At 41.3% G+C, this 19422-nt stretch overlaps 1 long non-coding RNA gene across 1 annotated transcript in view; it reads left to right on the top strand.

Annotated features, from left to right (window-relative positions):
- Positions 1–1162: 1162 nt before the first annotated feature.
- LOC309632945 overlaps positions 1163–19422 on the top strand; it is a 29519-nt gene continuing 11259 nt past the window's right edge. The window contains exon 1 of the long non-coding RNA XR_014247163.1: positions 1163–19400. This is a non-coding gene — a long non-coding RNA (uncharacterized lncRNA). The remainder of the gene's footprint in view (positions 19401–19422) is intronic.

The raw sequence follows: 19422 nt of genomic DNA, 5'->3' as shown, positions 1-19422 counted from the left end.
CAAAAAAAAAAAAAAAGAAAAGAAAAAAAGTTGTCTTTAACCCTCCTACACTGTTTTTTTTTTTTTATTTAATTTATTTAATTTTATTTTTTATTTTTATTTTATTTTTGGCTGTGTTGGGTCTTCATTGCTGCGCGCGGGCTTTCTCTAGTTGCAGTGAGCGGGGGCTACTCTTCGTTGCGGTGCGCAGGCTTCTCATTGCGGTGGCTTCTCTTATTGTGGAGCACGGGCTCTAGGGTGCGCGGGCTTCAGTAGTTGTGGCACGTGGGCTCAGTAGTTGTGGCTCGCGGGCTCTAGAGCGCAGGCTCAGTAGTTGTGGCGCAGGGGCTTAGTTGCTCCGCGGCATGTGGGATCTTCCTGGACCAGGGCTCGAACCCGTGTCCCCCGTGTTGGCAGGCGGATTTGTAGCCACTGCACCACCAGAACCCTCCTACACTGTTGATAGGAATGTAAATTGGTGCAGCCACTATGGAGAACAGTCTGGAATTTCCTTAAAAAACTAAAAAATAGAGTTAGCATATGATCCAGCAATCCCACTCCTGGGCATATATCCAGAAAAGACAAAAACTCTAATTTGCAAAGATACATGCACCTCAATGTTCATAGCAGCACTATTTACAATAGCCAAGACATGGAAGCAACCCAGGTGCCCATCAGTAGACAACTGGTTTAAGAAGTTGTGGTACATATGTACAATGGAATATTGCTCAGCCATAAAAGTGAATGAAATAATGTCATTTGCAGCACCATGGATGGACCTAGAGATTATCATGATAAGCTAAGTAAGTCAAAGACAAATGCCATATGATATCACTTATATGTGCAATCTAAAATATAATACAAATGAACTTATTTACAAAACATAAACAGACTCACAGCCATAGAAAACAAACTTATGGTTACCAAAGAGGAAAGTGGAAGAGGGATAAATTAGGGATTTGGGATTAACAGATATACACTACTATACATAAAATAGATAAACAACAAGGACCTACTATATAGCACAGGGAACTATATTCAATATCTTATAATAGCCTGTAATGGAAAAGAATCTAAAAAAGAATATACATATATAAATATATAGAGAACTGAATAACTTTGCTGTGCACCTGAAACATTGTAAATCAACTATACTTACTTATATACATATATATATAAAGTTGTCCTTATAACAAGAAGTATAACAAAATAGAATGAAAAGTGGAAAGTCCCCTACCAGGGGATGGGGGGGAGGGATACACTGGAAAATTGAGACTGACATAAACACACTACTGTATATAAAAAGATAACTAATAATAAGCTGTTGTATAGCGCAGGGAAATCTACTCAGTACTCTGTAATGGCCTACACGGGAAAAGAATCTAAAAGAAAAAAAGGGGATGTATGTATATATCTATAACTGATTCACTTTGCTGTACACCTGAAACTAACAACACTGTAAATCAACTATACTCCAATAAAAATTTAAAAAATAAATAAAAGTGGAAAGTCCCCTTCTTCCTCATCCCTTGGAAAACCACTAATGACCTGGTAATCCTGGAGAGCAAATTGGAGAAGAGGTGATGATCAATGAGAGGTCATTCAGAACGTGCTGTCCCTGCTCCTGGGCAGAGCCCACTGCTATCCTAGAGGCTGCTCCCAAACTAGCTGCTTGCCTAGTTTTCTTTGGTGCAAGAATGCCAGGGTTCAAATCATGGATGGCCCCAACACGCAAATCTGAGAGACTTGGGCCAAGTTACTGAAACCTTCCACGCCTCAGTGTCCTCATGTGGAAAATGAGAATAGTAATACAACCTACCTGGTGGGCTTCTTGTAAAGATTAAATGAGTTTTATTTGTAAATTACTTGAAATAGTGCCTGGCCCATTGGTAAAAGCAAGTCTTAGCTAATACTATTTATTATTGTCAGCATGACTCAGTGGTCTAAATTTCAATCTAAAACAGTATCACTGCTTCCCAATACAGTAGTAGTTTCTTAATCTTTCTCTTTGCTATTCCTTTTCTCCCACTCACTGTTTCTGGTGGACTCCTGGAAGCAAACTGTATGGGTGGATGGGTTGGGGGACACAGAGAGCAAAGAAGTAGGAGGTAAATGCCAGGAATCAGCAGAGCTGGCTATCAGCAGAAAAGCTGGCATATCTGTGGCATCTGATTTGAGGTGGCAGAGGAGGGAAATGTTGAAAATTTTGTTTGTCTCAAAATATCCTATCAACCTCAGCCCTGTGGTTAGAGAGGTATTCCTACTAGTCAATTCATTTCACCAGAGGGAAGATATTTTCTCCAGGAGACCCTGTTAAGATGTGGCAGACCAAGTGGGGAGGCCATATGGAGTAGTGGCTAATCCTGCAGCCTCTGGTGCTAGATTGCCCCTGTTTGATTCCCTGGTCTGCCATTTTCCAGCTGTGGTACCTTGCACGATTTACTGAAATTTCTTTACCTGACAGGGTTTTCAGGAGGATTACATGAGATGAGGAACATAACATGTCTGGACAGTTAGCACTCAATAATCCAAGTGTGCATGCAGTATGGGCTTAGAGAATGCCTAGTTCAGTGGTCCACGATTTCCCATGGGAACCACCGGGAGTTTATTAAAATACCAGGGCCCATTTCACTTAGCATGATGTTTGTGAGAGTCATCCACACTGTAATATGTATTAGTATTTCATTCCTTAAAAAAATGTTTTTGGCCATGTAATTGTTTGATATTTAATTGCTCCATTCCTTTTTGTGATTGAATTACTGTTGCACTGTGTGTATGTGCCACGATTTGCTTGTTCATTTGTCCGTTGATGGATATTTGGGTTATTTCCACGATTTTTCTATTGTGAATAGTGCTGCTATAAACGTGTGTACGTAGACAAAAAAAAATTAAAAAATAAAATAAAATAAAAAATATAAGAAAGCATTTTCATCCAATCAAAAAAAAAAAAAAAAATACCAGGGCCCAGGCCTTACACTGAATGGGAAACCCTGGGGCTGAACAGACTTATTTTCCCAAGATGAGGAGGGGCTACAAACAAGCCACAGTTGTCCCCTGCCTAAGCTGGCACTGCTGCACCAGAATGTTAAGTTGTTGCCCTTGTGGTGCCAAAAATACCAAAAGGCCAGGCGATGTGGTGGGCAAGGCATGGGCTTTGGCATCACACAGACCTGTGATGAAACTCAGGACTAGTCATTTGTTGGCTGTGTGACTATGGTGATGGCACTTCATCTCTCTGAGCCTCAGTGTCCCCGTCTGTGTCGTAGAGATCATTATAGTTTTATTTAAGCCTGTGGTGAGGATTAATTTAGGCCCAACAGTGCCTGGTGGTCAGCCAATGTCAGCATCACTTGTCTTTTCAGGATGGAGTCCTCACATCATTCAATACCAAGCCCTCTGAGAAGATGGGAAATAGAGCTTCTGGGAGCATCCTTGGCAGTAATTGAGCTGTTCGGGTAGGCAGCTGGCCTTCAGGCATTGAATGGAACTGAATTTTCTGCAAGAGGAACATCTGCCAGGGCACTGGTCAGTGTTCCTAGTGGGTGGGTCACTGAGGATGGGTACCAGCTCAGAGGTGTCAGTAGTAGGGAAGCTGGGCAGGGCAGAGACAGGCAGTGGGGAGCGGTCCATTGGCTTCTTCCTTACTGAAAAATAAACTCCTGTCCATTTCTGGAAGTTAGGAGCCTTCAAATTAGCCTACGGGGTATTCCCTCCCGGCCAGTGGAACAAAAATATCTCACCGGGGCTGCACTCTATTGAAGAGGGAGGCAAGCTCTGTGGTTGTTTTTGTTGGTGGGGTTCCCCTTCATCCAGCCACCCAACCAGGGGCAGCATCTCTTTGATGTCTCCCTACATTTGCTCCCTGAGTTACAGTCTTGTGACGGAATGATCTAATTCTCAGGATTAAATTCACAAACAGATTCACACACATTGTGACACAAAACCAATAACACACAGCCAAACCAGAACCAGAAGAGGTTCTGAGGCTTAGTCAATAGAAATGACAGACACTGCATCCCCTTTTCATCTCCCATCTCCCACCCCAGCACCCCAGCAGTAGTTCCCCATCTGTCCAGGTGAGGAGGAAGCCCTCAAAGGGGATATGTCCCCCTCTGCTCTTGGGGTCAGCTTGCTAAAGATATGGCCTATCTTTACCAAGACCTTTCTAGCCACAAGACATTCTCAGGGGATATTGGGAATGGGGTGGGCTGGGGAGCTTGGAACTCAATTTCAGCTTTCTTTGCAGTTGTCTCTTTGTTTTTTCACATTATGATTTTTCTCGGTTTGGGGCTCTTGTTGACATTTTGCCTTTATTCTGACCATTGCTGCCTCCTGCCCTGTTTCCAAGAGCACATGCACCCCATTTCTCTTCCAGGTCTGCAGCAGAAACATCCAGGAACCCCTAGTGGAATGGGAGTTCCTCACCTGTCTTATTCCTCTTTACAGCCCCAACACTTAGCCCAGTACCTGGCACCAAGATGGTCCTCAGTCACGGATGAGGAGGCAGAGGAGCAGCTTGTTATTGTACTAGAAGTGAGAGTCACTTAAGAGAAGGGTGGCTCTGTCCATCTCTGGCTTGACTGAGCAGAGGGCAAAGGAGGGGTGGTGGGACGAGGAACCAACAGCTTTCCAACTCCTCCCCCAGGCCAAGGGAAACACTTGGGATTTGGAATCAGAAACCCAAATTCAAGAGACAGATCTTCTACTTACTAACTGCATGAACCTGGGGCCATTTACTTAAGCCCTCTGAACCTCAGTTTGTTTATTTGTTTCCGAGAAAATATAAGATTTTCCTTTCCCGCCCCACAATCAAAGAAGTTGTGACAATTAAAAAAATTAGCTTTACAAAAATGCTCTATAAAGAAGTATATGAATGACAGCTTTTATTCTTTGTAAAGTGGTTTCACCAGTGGGTTTAAAGTGTTGTGGTTCAAAGGTATTAGGCACCTATTATGTGCTAGGCACTGGGCTAGGGGTTTCAGTAAGTACACGCAATCGAGAGGTGAAGAGAGCGCTGTGAAGGCAGCCCAAAGAAGGGAGCCATTCACAGACCACACTCAGGCTGGGGGTGTCCTGGAGTTTTCTGTTGCTAAAGCGGCCTGGAGCCTTTCATGCTCTGGAGTCTGAAGCTGTAAATAACACCCGAGTTATTCTCATTCGACTTCAGGACACCCCCAGGCTGAGGCTGTGAATGGCTCCCTTCTTTAGGCTGCCCCCATTTGCACCAGTGCTGGCCACCATCTCCGAGAATATTGGGAAGTAACCAAATATAATCTTTGCTGAAGCCACATTTTGGATCATGGACATTGTGTGATTTCAAGTAACAGCATCCATTCTAATAGTAGATATTGTAGGAGGAAAAATTAATAGACAAACAAAATTTTTGATATTTCCCTCCTCTCCCACCTCAGATCAGATGTTATAGATATTCCCACTCCTCTGCTGATAGCCAGCCCCACTGACTCCTGGCATCTACCTCCTACGTCTTTGCTCTCTGTGTCTCCCCCTTACACAGTTTCACTTCCAAGAGTCCACCAGAAACAGTAGGTGGGTGACAAGGAATAGCAAAGAGAAAGACTAAGATCCCTTTAAGGGAAAGGGGGAGGGGCAATACAGGGGTCAAGGGGTAAGAGGTACAAACTATTAGGTATAAAATAAGTTACAAGGATATATTGTACAACATGGGGAATATAGCCAATATTTTATAACTATAAATGGAGTATAAACTTTAAAAATTGTGAATCACTATATTGTACACCTGGAACTTATATAATATTATACAGCAACTATACTTTGATTTAAAAAACCAAGAAACTACTGCTTTATTGGGAAGCAGTGATACTATTTTAGATTAAAATTTGCCTGAAAATAGACCATTCAGTCATATAGACAATAATAAATTATATGTAAACACCAAACACTTATGCACATTTTTATGCACATATCCATGTGGTACTCCTGGGTATTTGGACATGGTGTGAGAACACCCCAAGTATAGTCTAGTGGTTAAGAACTAGTTGTTGAAGTCCATAAGATCTAGGTGTTGAGCACAAGCTCTGCTGATTACTAGCTACAAGACCTCAGGCAAGCTCCATGACATCTTTGTGCCTCAGTTTCCTCCTCCATACAATGGGAACAATGTAGTACCCACCTCTGGACAGGTTGTGAGGACAAAGTGAGTAAAGCACTGTAGACTCTCCTTTATAGTGGCCTGGAGGGAAACAGTGACCCTAATGGGACCCATTTCTCTTATCTGCTTTCCTCAATTGGTGTCAATGACTTGTCTTCTCCTCTCCCACACAAGGGCACCTGATTCAATGCAGACTATTCCTCCTTTAAGGTGGGGAGCTATGTTCTTGGCTTTAAGACAGATTTCTTAAACTGTCTTCCACTGTTACAATGACTCAGCCGTTGCTTAGGGATTTAATTAACTAGCAATAGGAGGCTTAAAAGAGACAAACCTCTGGGGACTTTTTGCTATGGCTGGCTTTCCGCCGGGTGAGACTGGAACATAAAGAAGCTTCTAGAACTCCACTGTCCAATATGGTAGCCACAGTGGCTACTGAGCACTTGAAATGTGACTGGCCAAATTAAGATATGCTGTAAGTGTAAAATACACATCAGATTTTAAAGATTTGTATTAAAAAAGGAATATAAATGCCTCATTAATAATTCTTATATTTATTACATGTTCAAATGATAATATTTTTGACATATATGTTGACTTTGGTTAATGTGGCTACTAGAAAATTTTCAGTTACCTATGTGGCTGTTGGATGGTGCTGTTCCAGAGTATTCATGATTTAATAATGACTTGATAATGTGTCAACACTTTTTAAAAGTAACTTTAACAGAGACCTCCTTTTACTTTTAAGAGTAGGTATTGTTATAACCAATTTTCAGATAAGGGGAGCAAGACCATAACCCATTCTGTGTTGACAATCAGTAGATTTGAACAGATCTAAGTTGGGGGATAATCAGATGGAAGAACACTGACTTGGGAATCAAGAAACCTGGCTTCTCGTTCTTGTTACACCACTAAATAGCTGTATGACTTCAGGCAAATTACTGCCCCTCTCTGGACCTCAGATTTTCACTTGATAAATAAAGAGATTGGCTGGATTTGAATTTAAGAGTGGGAAGCTAGTAGCCTGTGGGCCAAATATAGCCACAGATTTGTTTGTGTGTTTTGGGCAACCCAGTGCTTCATAGTTTTTAATTTACATAGTTTTAGGTAGGGGTCAGGCGCTCTCCTATTGACTATGGCTCCTACCACTCTCCTTGGGCTCTCACTCCACCACTTCACACACTTTTGTTACTTGCCTCAAAACCCTTGGCTGCAAATTTTAAACTCCATATACAGTGATCCTGTGGGAGGACTGCTGACTTCCTTCTGTTCACACTAATGCTGACCATTTTCGTAACCGGGGGTCTTAAGGTCTTAAGTGGTGATCCCCAATCTACTTCAGGCCAAATTTTTGTCTCTCCTTCTATTCCTTTTTTTATTCTTTTTTTTAAAGTGATATTACCATCTTGAATTTCCAACAGAAACAGCACCATATCTTCCTGTAAATCATAAATATTAAACTAGAAGGAAACTTTTAAAATCTGTTTTAATCTATTCAGGGTAAACTTTCATTTTACAGATAAGGAAACCAAAAGAAATTTAGGGCATATAATGCTCTTATAGTTGTCTGTGTCAGTGATTTTATCACGTGTCTTGGAAAGTAAGGTAAAAAATAAGAAAAAAAAAAGATAAGAAATAGTTATTTTTTAAATTCAAAACTTATACTTATTTTCAATTCCTTTACATAAAATCCAGGTAGAATTTTCTTCTTCTTTTTTTTTTTTTTAACAAAAGTTCAATGGGATGACTAACTAGAAAAAAAAATAGTGGTATAGAACTGCTTCCCTTTCCTTGTGATTATGCTATATAAAACTTGTAACAAAAAATAGGTAAATGTAACCCACGCAATGAAAGTAAATAGCTAAAGGATTTTAAAGCACTGAAAGAAGTCTTTTTGTTAGGATAATAGCAATTGAGATGCGAGCTACAGCTTTTGCATATTAAACGCAAGTCTTTGTCTCTTTCACCTAAGTAGTGTGAGAAAGCAAAATCTGATTTGATGGGGGAAAAGGAAAAGACCATAAATAAAAGGGTGTGTTGTTTCCTGAGGGACAATCTTCCTAATGGCATTCTGCCCAGAAGCCCTTTCTTCTTAGCTAAACCACTGTGATCAGGATAAGTTGAGTAACCAGATGGAGATCCCAGAGGGTCAGGAGTGACTACAAAGTTGATCAATGCCTTCAGGGTCCAGGTGTCAGCCAGTGCCGACCCTGAGGCTGGTCAGTGTTGCTGTTGGATAAACATAGAAACTCCACATGTGATCTCTGTCAGGAGAAGCTCACGGCCAGTGATGGGGGAGATCCTTCCCAAAGTTCGGTAGTCACAGGCACCCTAGAAGTGTCTGAATATATGATCACCCCCGCTCCCCAACACCACTCTCAGGCATCTCTTCCTGGGAGAGAAGTCTAACCTTGGGTACATGCCAGATTCAGGCAAGGAACAGCTCCTTGTATTTTTCCCAGAAATACTGTCGCCCTTCACGGCCATGACCTCTACCCTCAGGAAGCCAATGTCCAAAAAAGGAAAAAGACAGATCTATTTTTCATCCACAGAAATATAAAAAGGTAAATGCTAGAAGTTGCGTTAAGGATTTGAGAAGAGATGAAAGCAAAAAAACAGCCTTTGCAACTGGTGAAAGCCCATCCAATCAACTCAAGGTCAAGACAAGGTGAAAATTCATAGTAAAATGGTTTGGGGAGATACAAGTTTTCTCAACATGCCCTGTTCATTTCCTTCTCTGCTTTTAGACTTCCTGAGCAGCAAGCCCTTAATTCTCCCTCTGTTTCTCCAATAATCTATCTATTCTTTCAAGGTGCCTCAAGAATCCCACTTCTCCCATGAAGCTTTTTCTAACCCTCCAACCACAGAGTTTCTTACTTTACTATCTGTATTGTTCATTTGCCACTTAACTATGGCCTTGAACTGCTTTTAATATATATGTGTACCTCACTTTCCTGACCAGGCTGCTGTAGACCCTTCACAGGCAGAGCTGTGTGAGTGACAGTGTCTAGCTGAGCACAGAGCTATAGAGAGGAGCCCAGGGAAGCAGCTATCAGCCATGGCCCGGGGCCTCCCTGATTCCCCTTCCCAGCATGCCCTGGGACACTGTGCGTTTTGCTGACTCTCTGCCTGGTTCCCTTCTGGACCAAACAGGAACCAGTTCTTTCCTCACCAGAAGGCCGAGAGAACCAAAGAGATGTTTATCTTTTTGTTCAAAAACTAAAGTATCAGGGTAACAGAAAGCATTATTAGCTGATCAGGTAGGTTTAAGAGAACAATTACCATTATCCAGATTATTAAGATTTTCTTAGAAAACCAAGCCTTTTCCTGTGGAACAGACCTAGACCATTAAAAGTAAAAAAGGAAGCAAAGAAAAACTTTGCACAGATTCCTTCTGGATGTTGTTACCAGGCATCTGAGGGCTTTTTTTTTTCCTTTTTAACAGATATGTATACATTGGGTTTACACAGTCCACACGTTAAAAACAGGCAGGTCCATAAAACAAGCATTAACAATAAAAATATAGTCCATACTGAACTGTACACTTAAAACGGTTAAGATGATAAATTTGATGTTATATGTAATTTACCACAATTAAAAATTGAAAAAAAAAATACAGTCTCTGTATAGTACCAAGCACTAAAATAAGAGTAGCAAGTTGAAAACATATGAGGGTTCCTCATATGAAAACATATGAGGAACATATGAGGGTACAAGTTAAGGTGGGTGATGGGCTAAACTATTTTAGCTTAATTGGAGGGCAAGTGCAGTCAATAACTGTGATATAACACAAGTTAGGAAGAAAATGACCATTAAAAATATAACCATGGAATAGAGGTAGGCATTTGTTAAGAAATCAAAATTTTACTTGAAATGCAAATGGAATTGAATGCATAAGTAAGTGCTATATTCATTAGATGTCTGTTTTTACTTATATAATTCGCTGCCTTTGAAAAAGACTATGAGGTGGAGTGGAGATCTACAATATTATATGGTTGAACGTGTAACTTCACCCTTTTCCCCCTAAAAGTCAGAACGTGCCAAAAACATAAAATTCCAGCTGGACAAATGAGGTAAGGAACAAAGGAAGGAAATGGCCACTTTGGCCAGCACATCTGCAGAGAAAGTACAACACTAGAGGCGGACTCTCCCTGCTCAAAACCCTTTCAAAATAGCTTCCCCATTGTTTGTTGATTTCTCAAACACATCTGACTTCAGGACACTTTTTATATATGATATATTGGGAAAAACACCAGGAGGAGCTTATGAACTACATCATCATAATGACGATAACAGATAGCATTAACTGATAAATACATGCCAACACTGTTCTAAGCACTTTATACCCATTGACTCACTTAATCCTCAGAGAAACCTGCAAGGTAAGTATTGTTAATACAGTCAGCCTTCTGTTTCTGCAAGTTCCATATCCAAAGATTCAACCAAACTTGGATAGAAAATACTCGAGAAAAAAAATTCCAGAAAGTTCCAAAAAACAAAACTTAAATTTGCTGCATGTCAGCAACTATTTCCATAGCATTTACATTGTATTTACAACTATTTCTATAGCATTTACATTGTATTAGGTATTATAAGTCATCTAGAGATGATTTAAAGTATATGGGAGATGGAGAGATATAAAGAATCAACATTGTGAAAATGACTCTACTACCCAAAGCAATCTACAGATTCAATGCAATCCCTATCAAACTACCAATGGCATTTTTCACAGAACTAGAACAAAATATTTCACAATTTGCAGGGAAACACAAAAGACCCTGAATAGACAAAGCAATCTTGAGAAAGAAAAATGGAGCTGGAGGAATCAGGCTCCTGACTTCAGACTATACTACAAAGCTACAGTAATCAAGACAGTATGGTACTGGCACAAAAACAGAAATATAGATCAATGGAACAGGATAGAAAGCCCAGAGATAAACCCACACACATATGGTCACCTTATCTTTGATAAAGGAGGCAAGCATATACAGCGGAGAAAAGACAGCCTCTTCAATAAGTGGTGCTGGGAAAACTGGACAGCTACATGTAAAAGAATGAAATTAGAACACTCCTTAACACAATACACAAAAATAAACTCAAAATGGATTAAAGACCTAAATGTAAGGCCAGACACTATAAAACTCTTAGAGGAAAACATAGGCAGAACACTCTATGACATAAATCACAGCAAGATCCTTTTTGACCCACCTACTAGAGAAATGGAAATAAAAACAAAAATAAACAAATGGGACCTAATGAAACTTAAAAGCTTTTGCACAGCCAAGGAAACCATTAACAAGACAAAAAGACAACCCTCAGAATGGGAGAAAATATTTGCAAATGAAGCAACTGACAGAGGATTAATCTCCAAAATTTACAAGCAGCTCATGCAACTCAATATCAAAAAAACAAACAACCCAATCCAAAAATGGGCAGAAGACCTAAATAGACATTTCTCCAAAGAAGATATACAGATTGCCAACAGACACATGAAAGAATGCTCAACATCACTAATCATTAGAGAAATGCAAATCAAAACTACAATGAGGTATCACCTCACACCAGTCAGAATGGCCATCATCAAAAAATCTACAAACAGTAAATGCTGGAGAGGGTGTGGAGAAAAGGGAACCCTCTTGCACTGTTTGTGGGAATGTAAATTGATACAGCCACTATGGAGAACAGTATGGAGGTTCCTTAAAAAACTAAAAATAGAGCTACCATACAACCCACCAATCCCACCACTGGGCATATACCCTGAGAAAACCATAATTCAAAAAGAGTCATGTACCACAATGTTCATTGCAGCACTATTTACAATAGCCAGGACATGGAAGCAACCTATGTGTCCATTGACAGATGAATGGATAAAGAAGATGTGGCACATATATACAATGGAATATTACTCAGCCATAAAAAGAAACGAAATTGAGTTTTTTGTAGTGAGGTGGATGGACCTAGAGTCTGTCATACAGAGTGAAGTAAGTCAGAAAGAGAAAAACAAATACCGTATGCTAACACATATAGATGGAATCTTTAAAAAAAAAGAAAAAAAATGGTTCTGAAGAACGTAGGGGCAGGACAGGAATAAAGACGCAGATGTAGAGAATGGACTTGAGGACATGGGGAGGGGGAAGGGTAAGCTGGGACGAAGTGAGAGAGTGGCATGGACATATATACACTACCAAATGTAAAATAGATAGCTAGTGGGAAGCAGCCACATAGCACAGGAAGATCAGCTCGGTGCTTTGTGACCACCTAGAGGGGTGGGATAGGGAGGGTGGGAGGGAGATGCAAGAGGGAGGAGATATGGGGATATATGTATATGTATAGCTGATTCACTTTGTTATAAAGCAGAAACTAACACACAATTGTAAAGCAATTATACTCCAATAAAGATGTTTAAAAAAAAGTATATGGGAGGATGTGTGTATTATGTGCAAATACTACACCATTTTATATATGGGAGTTGAGCAACCTTGGATTTTGGTATCTGTGGGGGACCCTAGAAACAATTCCCCTCAGATACTGGATACTGAGGGCCAACTATATCTCCCATTTTACAGATGAAGAAACAGAGGCAGAGACAGTCACAGAGTAAATTGTTCAAGGTCACAGAGATAGTAAGGGGTAAAGTCAGGGTGCGAACCAAGGTAGTTTGACCCCAGAGCCTGGAGACCTTAACTGCTGTTGTGTACTGAATGGCAGTGTTTCCCTCAAAATGTGTATATTAAAGTTCTAACCTCAATGTGATGGTATTTGGAGATGGGGTCTTTGGTTGGTAACTAGGTTTAGATGCGGTCATGAGGGTGGGGCCCTCATGATTGGATTAGTGCCCTTATAAGAAGAGACACAAGATAACCTTCTCTCTCTCTCTCTCTTTCCAAAAAGAAGAGGTCATGTGAGCACACAACAAGATGGAGGTTGCCTACAACAAGAAAAGAGACCTCAGGATGAAACTTACCCTTGCTGACACCTTGATCTTGGGCTGCCAGCCTCCAGAACTGTGAGAAGTAAATTTCTGTTGTTTAAGCCACTCACTCTATATGGTATTTTGTTATGGCAGCCTGAGCAGACTAAGACAATCACTATACTACAACCTCCTCCTGCCCAGCACAGAATTTTAAAGAATGGGGTGTAAATGTTTAGGCCACAATAAACATGGAATAGCATAACAATGAATGCTGAAATCACAGGGGGCCTAATGAGAGATGATTGTTTATTGGTAAGTGTTGCCACCTCCCTTAAGCTCCCAAAGGAGCTTTGCACACCATGCTTGTGTAGACGTACCATTTCTAAAGGGAAGTGGACACCATAGGGGAAAAAACCATATAAGTGTTTTTAGTATCTTTTTTAAAAATAAGTTTTAATTTTTAGAACACTTTTAGGTTTACAGAAACATTGCAGAGATAGTATGATACATTTGTTACAATTAATGAAACACAATGGATACATTGTTAACTGAAGTACATACTTGATTCAGATTTCTTTAGTTTTTAACTAATGTCCTTTTTGTGTTCCAGGAACTCACCTAGGATGCCACATTACATTTAGTTGTCATGTCTCCTCAGGCTTCTCTTGACTATGACAGTTTCTCAGACTTTCTTATTTTTGATGACCCTGATAATTTTGACACATGCTAGTCAGGTATTTTGTAGACTGTTTCTCTGTTGGGATTTGTCCAATGTTTTTCTCATGATTAGACTGGGATTATGGGTTTTTACGAGGAAGATCACAGACATAGAGCGCCATTTTCATCCCATGATATCAAGGGTACATACTATCAATGTGACTTATCACTGTTGATGTTGACCTTGATCACCTGGCTGAGATCATGTTTGTCAAGTTTCTCTACTGCAAATTTACTCCTTATCCCCCTTCCCATAATGTTCTCTTTGGAAGGAAATCACTACATCTAAGGGTGGGGAGTTATGCTCTCCCTCCTTTAGGGTGGAGTATCAACATAAATTATCTGGAATTCTTCTGCAAGGAAGATTTGTCTCTTCTCCATTTATGCATTTCTTCAAAATTTCTTTCCTCCTCCTTCCTCCTGTTCTTCCCCTTCGGACTTTATTTTTAGAGCACTCTAAAGTTCACAGCAAAAATGAGCAGGAAGTACAAGTATTTTCCATATACTCCCCTCCCCCCCACAGGCTCCCCAACTATCAACATCCCCCACCAGAGTAGTACATTCGTTACGAATGATGAACCTACATTGACACATCATAATCACCTAAAGTCCATGGTTTATATTAGGACTCGCTCTTGGTGTACATTCTGTGGGTTTTGACAAGTGTACAGTGACATGTATCCACCACTGCAGTATCATACAGAATAGTTTCACTACCCTAACAATCCTCTGTGTTCTGCCTAGTCATCTGTCCCCCACTACACCTCTTGGAGCCACTGATCTTTTTACTGTCTTCATAGTTTTGCCGTTTCCAGAATGTCATTTGGTTGGAATCATACAGTGTGTAGCCTTTGCAGACTGGGTTCTTTCACTTAGTAATATGCATTTAAGATTCCTCCATGTCTTGTCATGGCTTGATAACTCATTTCTTTTTAGCATAGTAATATTCCATTGTTTGGATGTACCACACTTTATCCATCTACCTAATGAAAACATCTTGGTTGTTTTTGAGTTTTGGCAATTATGAATAAAGCTGATATAAATATCCATGTGCAGCTTTTTTGCGTGGGCATAAGTTTTTCAGTTCATTTGGGTGAACAGCAAAGAGCAAAATGGCTGAATCATATGGTAAGAGTACATTTAGTTTTTTTTTTTAATTAATTAATTTATTAATTAATATTTTTGGCTGTGTTGGGTCTTCGTTTCTGTGCGAGGGCTTTCTCTAGTTGCGGCAAGCGGGGGCCACTCTTCATCACGGTGCACGGGCCTCTCACTATCGCGGCCTCCCTTGTTGCGGAGCACAGGCTCCAGACGCGCAGGCTCAGTAGTTGTGGCTCACAGGCCCAGTTGCTCCGTTTTTGCCCATTTTTAATCAGGCTGTTTGTTTTCTTATTGTTGACTTTTAAGAGTTCTTTGCATATTTTGGATAACAGTCCTTTGTCAGGTGTGTCTTTTGCAAACATTTTCTCCCAGTCTGTGGCTTGTCTTATTCTCTTGACATTGTTTTCACAGAAGAGAAGTTTCTAATTTTGATGAAGTCCAGCTCATCAGTTATTTCTTTCATAAATCATGCCTTTGGTGTTGCATCTAAAAAGTCATTGCCATACCTAAGGTCATCTAGGTTTTCTCCTATGTTATCTTCTAAGAGTTTGATGGTTTTGTGTTTTGCTTTTAGGTCTATGATGTTTTGAGTTTTGCGTTTTACTTGTAGGTCTAAGATATTTTTGTGAAGGGTATAAGTTCTGTTTCTAAGTTCATTTTTATCACATGTAGGTTCATAGTTGTTCCACATAATGTCATATATATATATGTATTTAAATACACATTCAAAGTATGGTATATATATGTATGTATTTAAATAAATTTTGGAGGAAAAATATTGATAACATCCTAGTAACCTCTATGGCACAAAGATGGCTGCAGAGCAGTTTGGGAAATGTTGATCTTCTAAATAAAGACCCTCCATAGTCTTGTCCCTCTCACCTCTGCAGGCTTGGCCCCCGGAACTTTCTCTACACATTCAGTCTTCCAGCCAGACTGGCTACAGGCTGCCCTTTTCCACCAAAATTGCCACGTCTCAAAACCCCTTCATCCCGGAAGTTACAGCTTTCACACTGAAACTTTCCTGGATGAAGTAATGTCTGTCTCTTCTGGGCTAACAGGATACTCTACCTATAACTCTGTTAATAGCACTTTTCGAGTTGTATAATGATAGATTCTTGCCCTGTTTTTGCTCTACCTTCTAGAATCTGTTTTTTTTCCTTTATAACCCCCCTTTCCAAGTTCTGAGGAATATTTCCTCCTTTTTATCACCAGCTGGATAGGTGGGCCATAGAGAGGTTTTATTCGGGTACAGTCCTGCTTGGGAACCAGTCGATGTGAGCATGGTCACTTGGCTCTCTCCAGATCTGTGTATTTTGGGTACAACAAAAACATTTGTGGGACACAAGCAAAAGCCCACATGGAGTCCCCTGTACCTATGTCTAAATATTTAAAAGTTATGAATCGAGAATAAGCCGTTAAATAAAATGTTTTATTCTCCTACTTTGACAAGTGTACCTTCATAATGACCTGGAAGGGCAATGTCAAATGCAGAATTCTTGAACTCCTTAGAGTTCTGTGCTGGAATGGGGTGGCTCAGGACATGACTCCCGTTCCCCTCTGATCTGTCCCCACTTCTCTTACTGCCCTTGACTCTCTCTGAGGGGCCTCATGAGCGAGGCCATGGGTACTTCAGCCTGTGGTCCAACCTCTGTCCACACCCCCCTGCAAACAGCTGCCCTGAGGCCACCTTTCAGGGCCGCAGATCTCATACCAGCAGTGAGGTTGGCTAAAGAAGCGTGGTCTGGGAAAAGTGCGCACAGGCCCTGGAGGCAGGAGCAGGAAAAGCCAGCTTTGCAGAGAATTCAGGCATCCCTGCTCCCTGGAGCATGGTCTAGAAGGGGAGGTGGGCTCCGGTGGCCACATCTCCTTGGCCCCGAGGACCCCTCCTCCAGTGATCAGAGACACAGCTGAAGGAAGCACATTTCTCAGACTGCAATGTGCATGTGAATCACCTCAGATCTTATTTAGCAGGTCTGTGGTAGGGGCTGAGATTCTGCAGTCCTAACAAGCTCCCAGATGATGCCAGGGCGGTGATATAAGGACCATACTTTGAGTAGTAAAGCTCTAAAGCATAGGTCCAAGGCAGAGGTCCCTCTTACCTGGACAGACCAATACCTTAGACAAAAAAGGATATATCTGATATTAATTTAATCAGTTCCATGGGTAAATTACCAATAGAACTTAGTACACATTTATTACGCAAAAATAATGTAGGTGTAATACAAATTTGAATGTAGCATTAATGCCCACTCGGGGAGTTCTTTAGTCTAGAAGGACCAAGTAAGCGTCCCAGCTTTTGGCCCTAACAGTTGTCGTTTTCTCCCCCTTCTCGCACCCTTGACCCCTTCCTGCGTGTAGCCAGCCCCGTGTCCCTCACTGACCAGTTACTGGCATTTCTATTAGAGCTTTGCTGTCCCTTCTGCAGACTCTTACAAACATACTTCTTGTCCTTCCTCATCATTTAGTCCACTCTTTTCTTTCATGTACTTGCCTACACTTCCAGCACATTTCTTCTGGCAGTTTCTCCAGCAGACTTGTTACTTTTCTAAGTCCCTTTGCCCTTTGCCCTCAGCCCTCAAACCCACTCTTCTCAGTCACGCTGCTTGTCCTGCAGCAGCTGCCTCCTGTCCCCAAGCTCCCTGAGGGGCTCCCTTTCCTGATACTGGAAAGCACCATCCTGAAGCCTGCCTTCTGGAGCGGGGAGGCATCTTCAGCCAGTTCCGTGTGGCAAGAGAAGCTATTTCTGCCTTTTGGAATCTCATCACTGGGGCAGGAAGTGACCAATTTCCTGGCAAAGAGTTCCCAAGAACATCTTCCCAAAGGGAAAAAAGAGAAAACATATCTCTGACGTACGTGGATGGTTTCCTCACTTTTAACTGGCCCTGCCCCAGCTGAGTGATATGGCTCGAGGCTGATAAACTTCTGCTGGTGACAGAAGCCCACCCTGTGTGACCCACTCAGACTCAGGGTATTGGATGTGGCAGGTGTTGTTAGCCTTGACTGAGTCAAGTTCAGCTTCCTGGGGCTGAAATCCTACTTCTACTTACTCTCTGCTGCTGTTACTCCTTTCATGGGGCACTGCCAAATATTGGTTAATGCATAAAGTTAATTTTTTGCTAAAACTGAGGATTCAGGTATGTCAGAATGCTGAGTCAAGCAGATTATACCACAGGGTATTGAGAGGGATGCAAACTTTCTTCTAGAAAGAGGAATGGTATAATGTGGAGCCAGAATGTATAACTTCCCCACTCCAACCACCCCCCAACCCCCCAGAAAACAAAAAACAAAGCCAAAAAAAGTTCCGTGTTGACTGATTATGTAAGAGATGGCTTTAGGGGGCAATAAACAAGCTCTTTCCAAACAGTGACATGTTGATATAAATGGACGCAAAACCAGTACTCTCTCTTCGATTGTAAATACTGTGAGGGCTTGTTAGACTCTAGCAATGACTGCAGGTGAAATCACTGCTGACTTTGGTGTCATTTTTGAATTATTCTAATAATAATAATTTTTTTCAAATATTCCATCCCAAATTCTAGTAGTCAAAGATGCGCCTCCATATTCAGAACCACCATCCTACTACCATCTAAGACTCAACAGGACTAGACCCAAGGGCAAATTGAAACAGGAGGGTCGGTCTTTAGGGTGTTATTCCCTCTTGTTGCTGCAAGCTTCTTGCCCACCATTGCTGGTTTTATCTTAATGCAGAAAACTTAACTGCTCTATAGTTCTTTCTCCCAGGGTTAGTAGTTCCAAGGTATAGTTCAGCTAATCTATTTAACTGGTTCATGCTAACATGCAAATGGAAGTGGTCCCTCCCCTCCAGTCAATGTTTTCATGGTGGTCTCAGAAGACCCCACCTCTCTAGTGCCTGAGAGGACAGAAGACAGACACATGAAGAAACCTTGGCGGGAGAGAGACTTCCACACAGGCGTGGTCTTGGGACCATCTTGTTCTACCCTGTCACATTGGTCTTCCCCTACACAAGTGGTGCTCATTGCTACGATGTGCCTCATGGGCTGGCTGATTGACAGACTTTCCTGGATGACAGTGAAGGCCCAAGGGTGTTTTCCGTAGCGGTGTCCTTTAGGATAGTGTTCAGGAAGGTTGTCCTGGGAAAGTGCCTGGTGTAGCCATGATTCACACCATAACTCCCTTTCCACAAGACAGCCAGAAGCTGAACCAGGTGGCTTTCCTCCCCTGAAATCAGGAGGTTGGGAAATGTATCATATACCTGTGTTGGCTGGAAAGTTTAAGCTGTATGTTTTCTATGTATCTCATTTGTTCTTCATTTATTTTCTCCTCTGTCTTCTTTTGGATTTATTGAGCATTGTTTTATGCTTCCATTTTATTTCCACTATTAGCTGTATTTATCTCTCTTTTTTTTTTTTAAAGGGAACTTTATTTTTATTTATTTATTTATTTATTTTTGGCTGCATTGGGTCTTTCTTGCTGCGCCGGCTTTCTTTAGTTGCAGTGAGAAGGGGCTACTCTTTGTAGAGGTGCACAGGCTTCTCATTGCAGTGGCTTCTCTTGTTGCAGAGCACGGGCTCTAGGCACGTGGGCTTCAGTAGTTGTGGCT

This window comes from Balaenoptera borealis (genome assembly GCF_965194805.1).
Source record: "Balaenoptera borealis genome assembly, chromosome: 1".
Classification (NCBI taxonomy): Eukaryota; Metazoa; Chordata; class Mammalia; order Artiodactyla; family Balaenopteridae; genus Balaenoptera; species Balaenoptera borealis.
This window is presented reverse-complemented; position numbering and strand designations above follow the sequence as displayed.